At 43.0% G+C, this 15,478-nt stretch overlaps 1 protein-coding gene across 1 annotated transcript in view; it reads right to left on the bottom strand.

Moving 5' to 3' along the window:
- Positions 1-15,079, bottom strand: part of LOC119695642 (serine/threonine-protein kinase Sgk3) — a 55,774-nt gene extending 40,695 nt beyond the window's left edge. The window contains exon 1 of the mRNA XM_038124542.1: positions 14,856-15,079. The gene's annotated coding sequence lies outside the window, so the exon portion shown is untranslated. The remainder of the gene's footprint in view (positions 1-14,855) is intronic.
- Positions 15,080-15,478: the final 399 nt, after the last annotated feature.

The following is a 15,478-nucleotide window of genomic DNA, read 5'->3' as shown; positions in this document are numbered from 1 at the left end:
AAAAAGTAGGTACAGGTGATCAACTTCTGGATTCCACTAAACTATTTTTTTCTCTAACTATCCTTTCTTTTTATAATTTGGCAATCTAGCAGAAGCCAGGTAATGGATTATTGTAAATCTAAGTATGGAGCAAAAGCAACAATTAAATAAATACATCTAATCTCAATACTAATTCAAGACCACTGTTCCATTTTGCAGCTTTAAAAAGGGACATTGACAGTATTTAATATTTGAGGTCAATAATTTTTTGATGTTAGGTGTTGTGGTGTTGCAGGATAGAGACCACTTGAAACAAGGCAAGATATTGTAGGTTACAGCATGGAACTTGACTACTAGGTAGGAGAAATTATCACAAAATTGTTATCTGTTGACATTTAGCTTTGATGTACATAAAGCCATTACAAAAGGGACAGTAAGAACCAGATTATTTAAAAGACATGGTATTTTCTTGAATTCATTGCTCAAATTACTCAAATGTTTCATATGAAAATGTCCCTGCACACAATCCAAGCTACTCTTGGATGTATCAAGAGCAAGCCTTATTCCAACTACAGTTTTCTCCAACAATGCCGTACAAATTAAAGTAGTTTTTGCAGTTGACAGCACAATTCTAAGTTTGCACAAGAACACAAAAGAGCAAAATGTCAGAGTTTTCTAATTACATGGCAATCTTTGTGTCAACCTGGTTTGTTAAATGTTTTTATAAATCTTTGAATTGAAGAATTTTTTTTTTCTAGAAAGAAGATAAAAGATTTTGTAAAGCCATGAGAACTCAAGACGTACATCTCCCGCACTGAAGTTCTTGATAAATACATTGTTATTGTATTGGTATTAAAATATGGAATATGTATGGAATCTGTATAACATTCAAGAAGCTACCAACAATCAATCTCTGTTTGGATGCAACTGCAGTGGCAATGAGGATCTCCTAACTGGAATGTGCACCATGCTAGTGGACGCTAATGGGAGCAGTGTTGGAAGACATCCCTCACCCTTTGATGGTCTGAAGCACATCCCATGCAAGCACTCAAAAATGTCTCCATGTCACAGCAGCTCTGTTTCCCCTCAGGTCTGCGATGAGTCAGTAGCAGTTTGCTACACCAAATTGCTTCCGATTCAAAAGTACCTTGCATTTATTTAAAAAGTGTTGCGGTAACAGCCCTTCAAAATACCCACTTGAGAAATAATGTTTCATTGTTCACCTTTATGTAACTGTGGTTCTTCCAGGCCTACGCTGCTCTTTTTTTTGATTTGTTTGTCACCAACTTATGCCTTCCCGAAAGCAGCTGTTGCCACACCAGAACCTCAGGGAACCTCAAAACCTGCCTGTGCTGCGGTCACCTCTCCTGGGGAGCCTGGGGTGCTGGGAAATGTCCAGCCAAGGGGTCCTCACCACACACCTCTGTTAAAACAAAGTTGGGATAATTGTGGACATTTTCATCCTTCACCCATCCACCTCCCCTGATTGATGTAGAAGCGAGTCCAAAGTCAGAAAATACAACCACTGTTTATTTCTCACTCTTACAGGAATGATGACTAATTTTGAGAAGAGAAACGCAGAAGTAATCAGGATTTTTTTAAAGTCACAGTAAGGAGATTGGCTGTTTCTACTGCTGACTCCTATTTCCAGTTTTCCAATATGCATAATTGCTAAATGAAGTTTTTCATATTCACTTTATTGCATACATTGTGAACTGTCCTGGTTTCAGCTGGGATAGAGTTCATTTCCTTTCTATTAGTTGGTGCAGTGCTGTGTTTTGGATGCAGTATGAGAACAGTGTTGATAACACATTGATGTTTTAGTTGTTGCTAAGCAGTGTTTACCCTAAGTCAAGGGCTTTTCAGGGTCTCATCCTCTGCCACTGAGCAGGTGCACAAGAATCTGGGAGGGATCACAGCTGGGACAGCTGACCTGAACTGGCCAAAGGGATATTCCACACCTTAGAACATCATACTCAACATACAAACTGGGGGAGTTGGCCAGGAGCCACCAATCCCTGCTCAGGGATGAAACCCATCCAGGGCAAGACGAGCAATTGTATTGTCCATCACTTCTTTCTCTTTGGTTTTATTCCATTCTTTCCATTTTCTCTATTTGTTTTTTTTTTTTACTTTATTTAAATTCTTAAACCTTTTTCACCTCAACCCCTGGGTTGTATCCTTCTCCAATTCTCCCCTGCAGCATCCCACCAGGACAGGGGGAGTGAGTTGCCGCCTGGGTTTAAACCATAACATGAACTTGCACAGTTAAACTTGTACCATGTTTTCAAATCTGTTTTATTGGAAGGACGTCCCAAGTCACACAAGTCAGAGTCAATTTATGGGATAAACAAGAGGCAGCAGAACTTCTGTCAACTAACAAAAGGACCGGTGGTTGAGTGAAACAAAAACTGAACAAATGAAACATCAAACATCAAAGAAAAATACATTTTCGACATTTCACATAAAAGAAAATTTGAAAACATTAATATGCCAACCATGGTGGACAGGTAAAGCCAACTATACCTGTATGGCTGTTAGAATTGTGGAAGTATGAAAAAAAGATGTTGGGATTACTTATTTAATTTACATGGGATTATGTTCAGTTTTGTTTTATTCTGCGTCCAGGAAAGTTGAGAGGGGAGACTATGACTTCCTGTAGTGTCTGGAAGGAGAGAGGAAAACATGCAGCACTCACACTGTTTTACTTTATTACTAAAATATTAATAATTATTTTGAGATTTTCTTTTGTAAAGAAAGAAACCACCCAACAAAAAACCCCAAACATATATGGGGCAGGGAGGGCGGTGGGGACAAATTTACTACAAAAGTAAATCGGATACTAACAAAAGACTTTGCCAGAGAATAATTGTTAGTATCTTCTGAACACATAAACTGTGGAATTTGTCTTACATTTTAACCAGATCCTTTTCTTTTCCAAGTGTGGCAGCACATGTCACAGCTTTAATTCAGAGGAAGTGCTGAACTGATGGGCTTCCCACAGCAGGGTGGGTGCCTTTTCCACTCACCCTGGCTGTGAAACAAGTCAATGGTAATCCTTTAGCATCACTGCTGTTACCAAGGGTGAACATCCAAAGGTTCAGCTGTCTCTTGGGAGTGGAATGCAGCGCAGCATTGCCCATTCAAAACAGTAAGGGGAGGCATTTCAGTTAATTGCTGAGGTCACCCACGTCAAGCAGCCGTTCATTCTGATGAAGTGGTTCAGTTAGAATGTTCTACTGTCATTGCTGTAATGAACCACGGAGAGAAATCCATGGTTGGAAGAGTCTGGATCCAGCATCTGACTTTTGTGAAACAAAATCTGGACCATCCCACAAATGGGCTGAGGTTACAGACCAGAAAGAGACACTAGATGATCTTTAAGGTCCCTTCCAATCCAAACCATTCCGTAAATCTGAAAGGATACACTCTCCTTAGGTTTTAAATTGATGTTTCCCACTATGGTAGATCCATTGTCACAGCACAATGACAGACAACAAGCACAATGACGGCCGGCAGAATCTGAAGCCTTGCAAAAACGAGCCATTTGCACTGACAGGGCTAATCAGTTTAAACAACAACAAAGCCTTAAAAACCACCTACAGCACCAGGGTTATTTGTTTGATATCTCAAATCTACATATCAAACAGCAAGCAACTTGCAAGTAAAACCAAAGAGCCTGAACTACCATGTGGTATCTCAACAGTCACATGGCATAAGGAGCAAAGACTTGTGAATTGACAGCGCTTTAGCTTAGTTTAGACTTAAACTTCTTGCATTTCAAAATCAGGGTGTTTTTACGTTTTAAAAAGGCAGTGGATCCTTTAGATTTGTTTCTAGACAAATGGAAAGCAACCAGTTCAGAAGAAAAGTTGACTAAATGTCATTAAATGGGAGGTGGGGGAGCCCAAGAATGTAGCAAAGAGAATGTGAACACAAGAGACACTAAGAGGGGAGACAAGAAAGAAGCAGCAATTCCTCTACAAAACAATACAGTGTGATAATCTGTGCTTGTGCCCTGTAAAAATAAACAAAAGCAGTACAAGATTTGTCAAGACAGGCACAGAATGTGAAAACAGAGTCAAATTGCTAGCAATAAATATAAAATGTGCAGAAGTACACAGTTATGAGAATCAGCACGGTTAAGGCAGAATTATAATGGAAAAAAAAAAGACTAGCAACAAAAAGAAATCCTTATTATCACTATGTTTATAGCCTAAGAGCAAGAAAAACCTTCTGGCCCTACAGAGAGAAAAGCTGATGAGAGATGACACCTGGAAGACCATCTTGTCTAGGACATCAGTCTTCCGCAAGGGGGTCAAACGCAAGCAGTGATTGGCATAAATCACAGTAATGACAGGTAAGATGTCAGGAGGAACAGGAGAGAAACAGAGAATGGGAATGGAAGTGTGTGTACATCTGCACAATGGAAAAAAACCCAAGTAAACAAACCAAAGCAACAAAAACCAGGTAAGAATATTAAAGACCCAGTGAGTCAGTTTAACTTCAAATTCCTGGGGAAAACAATCCAAAACAGATTAATTAGCAGCACCTGGAAGACAATCCTAAGTAATAGCCAAAAGAGATTTGCTAAATCAGATTGCTAACTTCCTCTGACAGCCTGCCAGAGAGGTAGGAGAGAAGTCACAGATGTCACACCTTCCCTTTAGAAAAGCTTTGAAACTGCCTTGAGATATTTTAACAACTGGGTTACAGAAGCAGGAAGAATAAATATTAGTTCTGGATGTGAGAAACAAAGGTTAAAGATATCATCATCAGGACAGAATAGTGATCTGGAAGAATGGAGTGAAATGTAGCAGGTTATATGCAAAATATTGCCCACAGGCAGGAAATGTGTAATATGGAAATACAGGATGGGAAACAAGGCCTCAGACTACAGCAGGTCACAAAGACAAATGTCATGCTATTCTAAGACAAATATTGCTGTGAGATATAAAATAAGAGTGGAAAGCCTGAGCATAATCTGCTGAACTCAGAATCATTCTACTTCACTCTGTTTTTGCCTGAATACCTAGGGCATGGTGGTCCTACTTGTGCAGGTCTAGGGAACAGAAGTAGGAATGAAAATTAGTCTGGAAAATGTGACTTGTGGGGAAGTGGGATGGACAAGCTAGTGTGGGGTGGGGTAGGGGGAACCCACTTGAGGGGTGGCTGTTACCTTGGAAGACTACTTCAAAGAGAAGGGAATTGTCTCTTCAGGACAAGTCCTAATGAGCTTCAAATGAGCAGAGAAAAGGTTCAGGTTAATAAGCACTAGAGGAGGGGAGACAAGAACGTGAAAAACCTATTGGAAGGGTAGTGAAGCAATGGAAGAGATTTCACCAGGAAAGAGCTTCAAAAACAGCTGAAGGAAACACTTCTTCATAAAACACAGATTGCCTCTTTGGGGCAGAGACTGCTTGAGACTGAGACCTTATGACTGGGAGCAATGGTTGAGGAATGCCATGGTGGCAAACCAGAAGTGAGGGGAGGAAAAAGTGGTTTAGAAACACAGAGAGAAGCACTGAGGGAAGTCAGGTGACAGGAAGGAAGCTGGGAAAAACAAAGATGAAAAATGAGACTGCCATTTGCAGGGAGAGTAATTTCAGAGGCATGTTACACTTTTATGAGCAATGACGTACAAGGATGCACCTGAAGTCAGAAAGAAAAGACAAGCTCCAGGTGCTTGGATCTATTCTTGCTGCAGTTTTTGTTTCAATGTCTACCTTAGCAAATAATGCAGTGCAAGAAAAGCATATCCACAGAGAGGAAGACAGTTGATGCTGAAGATGCAGCACCCACATGACCCATGCTGGCGTGGCAGGCTGTCTGTTTTGCTTCCACCCAGCTTTAGCCTGGTCCTGTGCCTGTTTCAGTGCTAAGAGCACACTGGAAGAACATATTCCAATCTTATTTTACCTGAAAGGAATCCAACTCATGTTCCCCAGGATCCCCCAGCAGAGTGAACCACTCCAAAAGCATGCTCCTGAACTGAACTAATAGCGTAACAGAGACTCATCTGAAGCCAAACCAGAGGAATCCAGGGACCAACTGTGACATCCGTGTGGCAGAGACCAAAGCAGGACACACCAGCCTTAGCAGACCAGAACAACAGTGCTTTCCTCCACTGTTACATTGATATAAATGCTTTGCATCAACAAGCATAACTGGAGTGACAGTGTTCACTCTCTAGACACCAGGCACTGACTGATTTGAGACAACATATTGACGATTTTAACTGACATCTGATGTGACATATGGACATCTTCGGTAGATCTGTAAATACACAGCAACAACTATCACAATATTTTAACTTAGCAACTGCATTTGCTTTAAAATAACATTGCTAATAATCTGTCTTATTTTTCTTTTTTTCTTTCTTTTCTTTAAATGAGGACCTATGTTTAGGGACTTTTTGACTCATAAATTATAACAGCAAAACCAAAACAAAGGGCCAAGCACCCAAGTCATCAATCTTTTCCAGTTGCAGAGTCATAGAGCAGTAACCAAGACAAAGAATGTTCTAGTTTCTTCTTGCCACTCCCTAATATCAATATATTTTCATTTCATAAACTTTCTTTTCCTAAAGAAGTGTCAAATTGTGCACATGTCTGTGCCCTGTTTAGATTCTGAGCTGCAAGGCCGTCCTCTGTTCCTTATGCTCTGTAGCTTCTGAAATATTCAGCCCCTTCAGATTCCTTCTCAAGGACTATTTTGTTTCTTACTCTGTGCATATCACAAATCCACCATGGTTCCCTGAATAATTATCCAGGATCTGACTGGGTGGTTGATGATAAAATTTCTTTCAGGTCATTTCAAGTGATGCTCCTATGTAAAATAGTAAACTGATTTGTGCATGCATTGACAAGTTTGCAGTTTAATTTATGAGTAAAACACAGTGTTATGAGATTCCTCCTTCTACCTCTGTTTCCATTCTTTATAAATTAACCCACATTTTATGTGTAAAACCCCACAAACAATCTCAACTAATATCAACACATACAATTAAAGCATTTGTACAGAAATTCAAGATACCTTTTAATACATGAGAGAAGCTACAGAAATCTGGTTTTATTCCCAGATAATTAAACAAGGGGATAAATGGCTGAGGGCATAAAACATAAGAATATCTTAACTGAGAATCTGAGCCAGCTCATGTTGCAGAGCTGTATTTGCGAGACAGGCATTATTTACACATTCTGGTGAAGTACTCCACAGATTTAACATTTTATGGCAGTTTATGAATTTCTAATGTCAATTCACATAAAATGTGCTTAAACACCCAGATGCTATGACCAAAACGAAATGAGTCGTAAATCTGAAGTTCATCTGAACTGGTGAGGTTAAGTCAAGCTTCTAGTTTAAATTTACATTGCCTTGGATGTGTAAATTAACATCCAAGCAGCGAAATTTACTTTTAATTGGCTTGGACCATAGATGAACTCTTTCCTTTTTAGTCTGCCTTCTGATTTTAATTGGGAAGAAAACTACTGTAAATATTTTCTTCTTTCTCACCCCTTCTTCCCAAGGTTTTTCATAAACAAGAGCGGTATTGTTTAGCTGCTGCACTCTAGACCCCACACACCCCAAAGCAAAACAGAGAAAAAGTATGTGTTCAGATTGCTACAGAGCAGGATTTTATACATTTTTTTGATCACACACCAGCAAACAACTTGCCTTCCTCCAAATAAACTGATCAATGCAACTTATAGTGTCTTTTTAGCTTTGCTTCTCATCATCTGTAAGGAGAGAAGAGTAGGCTTGGAAACTTCGGCAAAGGAACCTAAACAGATTTGCTCAGCAGTCTCCAAGTCTCTGGTCAACAGCTCTGTGCTGTTCAAAGCCCAAGTACAAGTGCATCACTGTTCTCTCATTTAAATGTAGAATAATTCTAGGATTCATGGCAATGCCAGCTTAAACTTAGCTCTAAAGAAACCCTTTGTTTTCAAATAAATCAGTGCCTGGTTTTAGATAATTCTATAAAGAATCCTATTCATCCACCACATAACCTATTAGTTAACATGAAAAGAGCACCAAAGAGGCAGCCAACCTCCAAAAAAATCTGAAGAAAAGTGAAGTTAAACCAATCTATCTGGCATATGCCTTTGGAGTTACATATAATGTGTGTGGACACACACACAAGATGTAAAACCTTATTGCAAACAGCACTGTTCATTCTTGATACAAACACTTTACACCAAGACAGCTGAAAATTTTGTAGCACACATTCTCTCACCAGAGCACAGTAATTGTCTGGTTTTCTGTCACTGCTCAAAGTGTCACATTATTTTCAAGGGACACAACTAAGGCACAGTTTTGGGGTTCCCTGACAGAGAAACTCCATCTGTTTTCTATCAGGGCTCTGAAAACAGAAGGATGGCAGGAAAGAATTGTTAGTCCCAAAAATTCCAAAGACAACAGATATTCTCTTACCACAGGCTGATTTGGGAGGGTGAAATTTAGATATTAAAATATTAAAATGCTGCTTTTTCACTAGTCTGAAAAATCTGTGACCCCTTTTAAAGAGCAATTGATGAAAACAAGTTAATTATTTACAAGCTATTTACCATGAGTACTGGGAGATTAAATTAACAGCATTACATTTATTGCTTAAATGAAACAGGAGGGTCTAGTATTTGAAAAAAAATAAAAAAAAATGAAGACTAATTGGATAATTGGATTCTAGGCTATCAGCATCCACTATGACTCCAAATAACCTCCTTCTGTTTTACTCCTTACCTCTCATAAAGCATTACTATATAGTCCTTAATGCTACATGCTCTTTTTACTTTACTTACCTTTTTATGAAAACATAGCTTTTTTCCTTCCCCCCTCACCCCGCTCCTACTTTAATATATTCAAGATGCACCCCTGCTATGGCAGCAAGGAAGCAGAAGTCTCCTGGTTCTTTGATGCACTTGTCTTCAAGGCATTTGACAGTCTGGGTACTTTTGCCAGCTAGTTTTTATTTCTGAGTGGTCCTAAGTTTTCTCTGTTTTGTAGTTTTTGGCAGCATTCCAAACTTGCAGACTTAATGCATCTTGCTTTTGCAAAGCATGTTTAAGTCCCATCCAAAGGGAGTACAGGAGTTATTTTCTTCTTTAATTACTTCCTGTCCCTCTCCTATGCTCTTTCCAGCATTAAAGCAAAACACATACCATAAACTGGAAATGGTATGACTACCATGGCTGACTAAAAGCATTCATTTTCTGAATGCTCAGTCCTTACTTATTTTCTAAATTTAGTATAAAACATATTTTAGGGTTTGATAGTGATCCCAGTTCATAAATACCTAACACTAGGAATTTACCAACAAACAAACAAAAATCTAAACCTAAACTATTATAATATAAACACACAGTAGTTCAGAGTCATGCAGACCAAGTACACTTGCATCCTAATGCATCCAACATTCCTGCACTTAAGCAGGAACTACACAGGGTATGGAAGAGGCCAAAACACAGACAGTCATGGGCTGCAGCACGTTCTCCAGGTGAGTTGGAGGCAACTGGACTTGTTTTTGTTAGCTTGAGAACAGGCTTGAGGGGCACCTAACAGCAGCCTCCCAGTCTCTTGGAGAAGGTTACCAAGACAGACTCGCTGGTGCATTGCACGAGAAGGAAAATCCCCACAAGGATAACCGACCACTAGGACAGGCTGTCCAGGGGGGCTGTGGAGCCTCTGTCTTTGGAGGTTTTCAAAACCCAGGCAAACACAGCCCTGAGCAGCCCTGTCTGAACACTCAGGGTGAGGAGTTAACTCAGGCTGGTGAGGTAACTCACCACCTTCCAAGGCTCCTTCTAACCAGAATAACAGCATGACTTAAGATGTTTAGCCATGAGCAGCTCTTACCCCTCCAGCTTATCTTCCTAGCTGAATCCAGAACTGTCACTGTAATGCAATATTATGCACAATATCATGGGACAATAATCTTCACAGGTGCCCGTTTTCTCACTAAAAGACCAATTTGAGCACAGATTAATTATGCAAAGCTCTGAAATAGCTATCAAGATAGTTACTGAAAAATAGATGTGTGTTTCCAACTCGTGCCTTGTTTTAACAGCAAAGTTACAAGGTCTCAGTTATTGGCACACTGTTTGCAGATATCCAGATATCAGATTTTGCTTCCTGTATTATACTGGTAAATAGTTGGGATTGACCTCAGTTGCATGGCTCTTCAAAAAACACTCAGATAGGGGGTGTAACTCCGTGGGGCACAGCAAATCTATTCTGACACACCTGCTGCATTAGCAACATTGAGTCCAGGATGGGAGGCAAAGTTTTCCTTGGTCCAATGTCTGTTCCAAAATACTTAGCAATTAACAATATAGTGAGGATGTTTTCAATAGCTCTGTTTCCTCGGTTATTTCACAACAGTGAGCAAGGGATGGAGAAGTACCATTGAAGGAAAATGAATCCCAAGGGCTGAAAGAGACAGCAGCAGCAAAGCAGCATGATGGTGCCTCATAAGGCAATGGAAACATGTCAGTCCTGCTTCTCTTCAGAGGCAAAGGATCAGAAGTGGGTACCCCTTTGGTTTACTCCCAGAGGAACATAACAGTCTGTAAAGCTATGCAACTTCTGCACTGGCAGTATTTTGCAATAGTATTTGGCAAGACACTCAGCACTAGCAGCTTGCCAGTTGCCCTCACTGTTTCAAACAAGACTGCCAAGAAGTAAGATGTGACATCTCTTCGAATAAAGGAGCTGTGAAATAAATGTAGACATCAATCTTGCTTACCCACACTCCCCCAACCCCCAAGTGCTTTCCTGCCCTAAGCCACAGAAAAACTGTAGTTGCAAAGCATTTCAAATAGGAGGGAATAAGGAAGTTCCCTCTCCTCCTCAGGTGATGCTCACAGGGTGTCTGAGAAACTGGAGTGAAAAGATCACACTAAGATACAACCTTACTTCTTCCGTCGCTAAAGAGCAGGGAGAAAGAATCCTAACACAGAACTGGGCAAGGGAATGGAGTTACAGGTCAGGACACCAACCCACAAATCTGTGGCACAGAACATGTAAAATACCACCTAAAACCTGCATAATATAAAACTGGCAGGGTGACACCTATTGCCACACAGATACACTGTGAGAAAGTGGTGGGCCAGGATGGAGATTCCTGCACTGGAAATGGGGCTTTCTGGAAAGAACCACTGGACACTTTCCCCACTTCAGCCTGCAGGTTTGAACTTCTAAACTGGAACTACAACCAGCTGTCACCACCCACTCCAGATCTCTGAGCCTGTTCTCCTGGGCCCATTTCTCTCCTAGAGAAATTAGTCAAGTGTTGATCCTCTCTTCAAACACAGGATGTCATGGAAATGCTCACCTCTGATAATCATCACCATCAAGCAACCACCAGATCCCAGCCCGCCTCCCAGCAGGACATACACTGCTGTGACAGAGTCAAGGTTCTGGCTCCTTCATGCCAGCCTTGGGCAACCTGCTGCATCTTCCACCAGATGGCCCAGGCTGAACACAAGGAGCCAAGTGTGCCCTTCTGCTCGTCTCCTTCAGCCTCTTCAACAGCTGCAGAGGCGACAGAAGATGTGGGTTTGTACCCCTCGGGCACAGGGACCAGGAGCCCAGGTTCCAACTACCAGAACACAGCCTGCTGTTCAGACAAATCCCACCACCAGCAGTTGTGAGGGAAGGGTGAGCACTGGCTCCTCCTTGGGCAGTGCTCCCAAAAGGAAACACACAGCTGCATTTCGAGACACAGGCGATCCATCAGCGCGTGTGTTTACGATGTGCTTGCCAGGTGCCCTACTTTCTTCATCTCCTAAGGGCTTTGATGCTCAACTACAGCAGCTCCAGATAAGGCGCTTAAGAACTTTCTGCTCAAAGGGGAGATCCAATATGTTTAAGACACTTTCAGGGTCAGGCAGACACAGTGTTAGGTGGTTTGGAAGACTTTGGGGGAATAAATTCTGTTTGAGAATTAGGAATGCAAGTAGGAACCTGATTAACATATTTTATAATGTTCTTACAGCATGCAGAAGCCCTTCAGTTCTACTTTGGAAAGAGTGTTTTCTTTGTAGGACATTTTAGCATATGGATACTACCTAAACTAGAACAAAATGAATCCTTCAATACAAACACTCAAAGAGCTAACTTCAAATAAAAATAACATATTGCTTTACTACGGCTCAGTCTATATAAGTACATACATTATTTACAGTAGTTTCTAGTTCCTTGGTCTACATTAAAAAAAAATCATAGCAGAATAACTCTTCCATGACTTAGGGATGTCCAAAAATGAAGTCACAAAACCAACCAACAGTGACTTTCCTTTTGGGAAGCGCTCATTCCTTCAAAATAACATTCTTCTTAATGACAACTTAGACAGCCAAAACAAAAACATAATTTGGAACTGCAAATATGTGTAATCTGAGCTCTATTTCCATGCAGAAATGCAGGGCATTTGTGTATAAAATGGCTTGTAGCCATGGGACAAAAAAGCCCTAGTTACTTGCATGCAAATTATAAAACTGAAACCATCTGGAAAATTATCTGGGATATAAGGAGGACAATCCAGGAGAGAACTGATGTGTGGATGTGGCTAAACGATCACAGCTTATTAGCAGCTTATCCTGTATGGATAGGAAGGAAAATAGGATTTGACATACCCTCTTATACAGTGATGATTAACATGAACCTGCAATTAGCATGCATCGCATTTTAGATTGACAGATGATTTCCATCATAAACCCTAGATCCCAACAGAAACAAGAGATGCTTTGCATCTAGTTTTATTTGCTAATACCTGGGTCATTTTATTTAATATACTTTATTTTTGGCCCTCAGCATATCCTACTGGAATATTTTGTTGCTGGGTCAAGTCAGCTTTGGAGGCTTGCAGCTACTCCAGCTAGGCTAGGCTGAAGCAACTCTGCATATTAAAAACCACCGATCACTATTTTAAACACATGCCATTACAGTCAAATTATCCACCTACTTGTGGATTGACTTTAAACAAGTCAGAAAATGAACAGAGTAGTGATTTTAAAGTGCTCACATCTTAAAACTTGAACTATTAGCTCCCTGCAATACATTATTTTATAAGCAGAGTGGACTAGGAACCGCTCAACTACTGTACCCCCATAAGTCTTTTGAAGACTTCTGTTCAATGAGACTTGAACATCCAGCTTTGTCAGGCTTCTGAGAAAGATACCTGTCCCTGGAGAATGAGAATGCACACACTGATCATAAAAAGCAACAACCCTTATGGGTTGTTGATTATCAGGATGAAGATCCCCTCAGAGCAACACAATCAATGAATTAGACGCCTTGCAGCACTCTGGATGCAGCCCATGTATTCACCAGTCCGCATAACTTTCCCTCAGGAAATGTTTAATCCTCTTTGAAGATTACAATAGATACTGAATTTATTAGATTAGCTTGAAAGAAATTAAATGCAAGGGCTGTCAACATCTATTTTGAGTGTCCAGTATAAATGTCAATGCTATTTCAATGCTTAGAGCACATAATAAAGAGGCTGTAGCACTTACTGGAAAGAAATGCAGAGATCACTAACTGGTTTTTGCTGCCAACTAGTGCATAGTTGAAAGCTCTTCTGCTCTTCATACAATCTCAAAAATTAAGGGAAAGAGCCTGACAGAATTCAGATTTTTAAAAAAAGCTTTGCAAGCAGCATGTAAGTCTCAGCAGGGGGAAGCTACGGAGCTCTGACCAATGCTCACAAAAGCACTGAGGCAGACATCCTGCAAATAACAAAGTCATGCAAGTGAATATTACTGGATAAACCTTCAAGCTCGACCACCCCTCTCCTTAATTCAAATCCCTGAAGTCTGCGTCAGAATTTTACCTTCCCATAAAACATCTGTGCAGGGAGCACTAATGCTTTGCAACTTCTTCTGCACAGGAGGAGGAAGCATTATTTTAATTCTCTCCTTTGCCTCCAACTTTCTCTCATGCTGAAGGTGTTTAAACGAGCAAAGGGACAATTCCAGCCCTTGCCTCTCTGGCACAGAGAGCACCAGACAGAGGGACTGCAGACCCAAACCGCGTTCACTGCTTTGCCTCTGCAAGGCACAAAGCAAAGCTAACCAGGGTTTCCTCATCCTGCTGGGGCAGAGGTAAACGACTCTGGAAAAGGGCTCTTTCACCTGCTCTAAATGAAAACGCCCAGCCATTCTTCACCTCTTAAATGTCTGATTCCAGCATAGCTTTACTGTCTTTATGGAGTTAAGTAGTGGAACTGAAATGCAGTTTGGTGGTGCCCATAGTTGCAACCCAGAAAGTAAACCCTCCCACACCGAGCCAGCCATGCAAAATAAAGCATACTATGGAAAACTACATATACACGCAGTAAAAACATTAGGACAAGAGTACTAGCAGGAGCCAGTAACACTGCTGGAGAAGGGTGGGAATTAAAAAATAAAAAAAAGAGCGAGAGGACAATGTGAAACACTTAAATGACTTTAAAACTCCTTTGCACATACAATATCTAAAATTATAGCGGCGAGGGCGGGGGGAGCAGGAGTTTCTCCATGTTTGTTTGTTTATTCGCCTGCGAGCACTTTGCCCCCCTGTCCGTAAGCGGATCCCGGCCGCTGGAGCCGCACGCCCACGCGGAGCGGCGCTTTCCTGCGGGAACACTTTGAGCCCCCGGCAGGAGCCCGGCGAGGCCCGCACCGAACACGCTGCCCGGGACCGCCGGCGGTGTGGGGCGGCTCGGGCTGCAACAAAAGGGAAGCGAAACGTCCCCGGGTCCCGCGTCCCTGGCTGAGTCCCGTGTCCCCGGGTGAGTCCCGTGTCCCCGCGGCCGCGGAACCTCCGCGGCTCCGGACGGGCTCCCTCTACCCCGGCCGTGGGAGGGGGCACGGACCCCCGGACGGCCGCACCCCGCGTACCTGCCTCCCTCCGACCCTCCGTCCCTCCGCCGGCCGGGCCGGGCCGGGGATGTCCGTCCGTCCGTCCGCTCGTCCGCCCGCTGGAGTTGCCGCTTCCTCCTCCCTGCCGCGTCAGCCGCGCTCCTCCCGCCGCGGCCGCGGGATGACGGGCTCCCCTCGCGGGGCTGCGCCCACCCGGGGCGGCCACGGGCCACCGCCGCTCCCCGCCGGCGCAGGCGGGGCCGCTGCCGCTGTCGGTGCCGCCCCCGCCGCCGGCCCGCCCCGAGCAGCGCCCCCCGGGCGGCGGCAGCCGGGGTCAGGCGGGGACGCGCAGCCGGGCCCGCTCCCGCCCGGGGCCCCGCGGCCGCAGCTGCCTGAGGGAGCGCAGAGCCTGCGGCTGCCGGCTAGCGCGGGATGCGCGATCCAGGCACGGATTACCGCGATCCTCCCGCTAAACCGGCAGATAATCCAGGGCGACGCCGTCCTCCCCAGACGCGGCACCCAGCGGGCGGCACCCTCGGGAGCGGGCTCCGAGAGCTGACGGTGCTGCCAGGCCGCTGGCAGGGACTGTGCCCCGTCGGGACACACACGGAGCCTGCCCAGCACCGGGCCGCTCCATCCGCTGCAGAGCTCGCTCACACACT

The sequence above is a fragment of the Motacilla alba genome, chromosome 2 (assembly GCF_015832195.1).
Source record: "Motacilla alba alba isolate MOTALB_02 chromosome 2, Motacilla_alba_V1.0_pri, whole genome shotgun sequence".
In the NCBI taxonomy this organism is placed as follows: Eukaryota; Metazoa; Chordata; class Aves; order Passeriformes; family Motacillidae; genus Motacilla; species Motacilla alba.
This window is presented reverse-complemented; position numbering and strand designations above follow the sequence as displayed.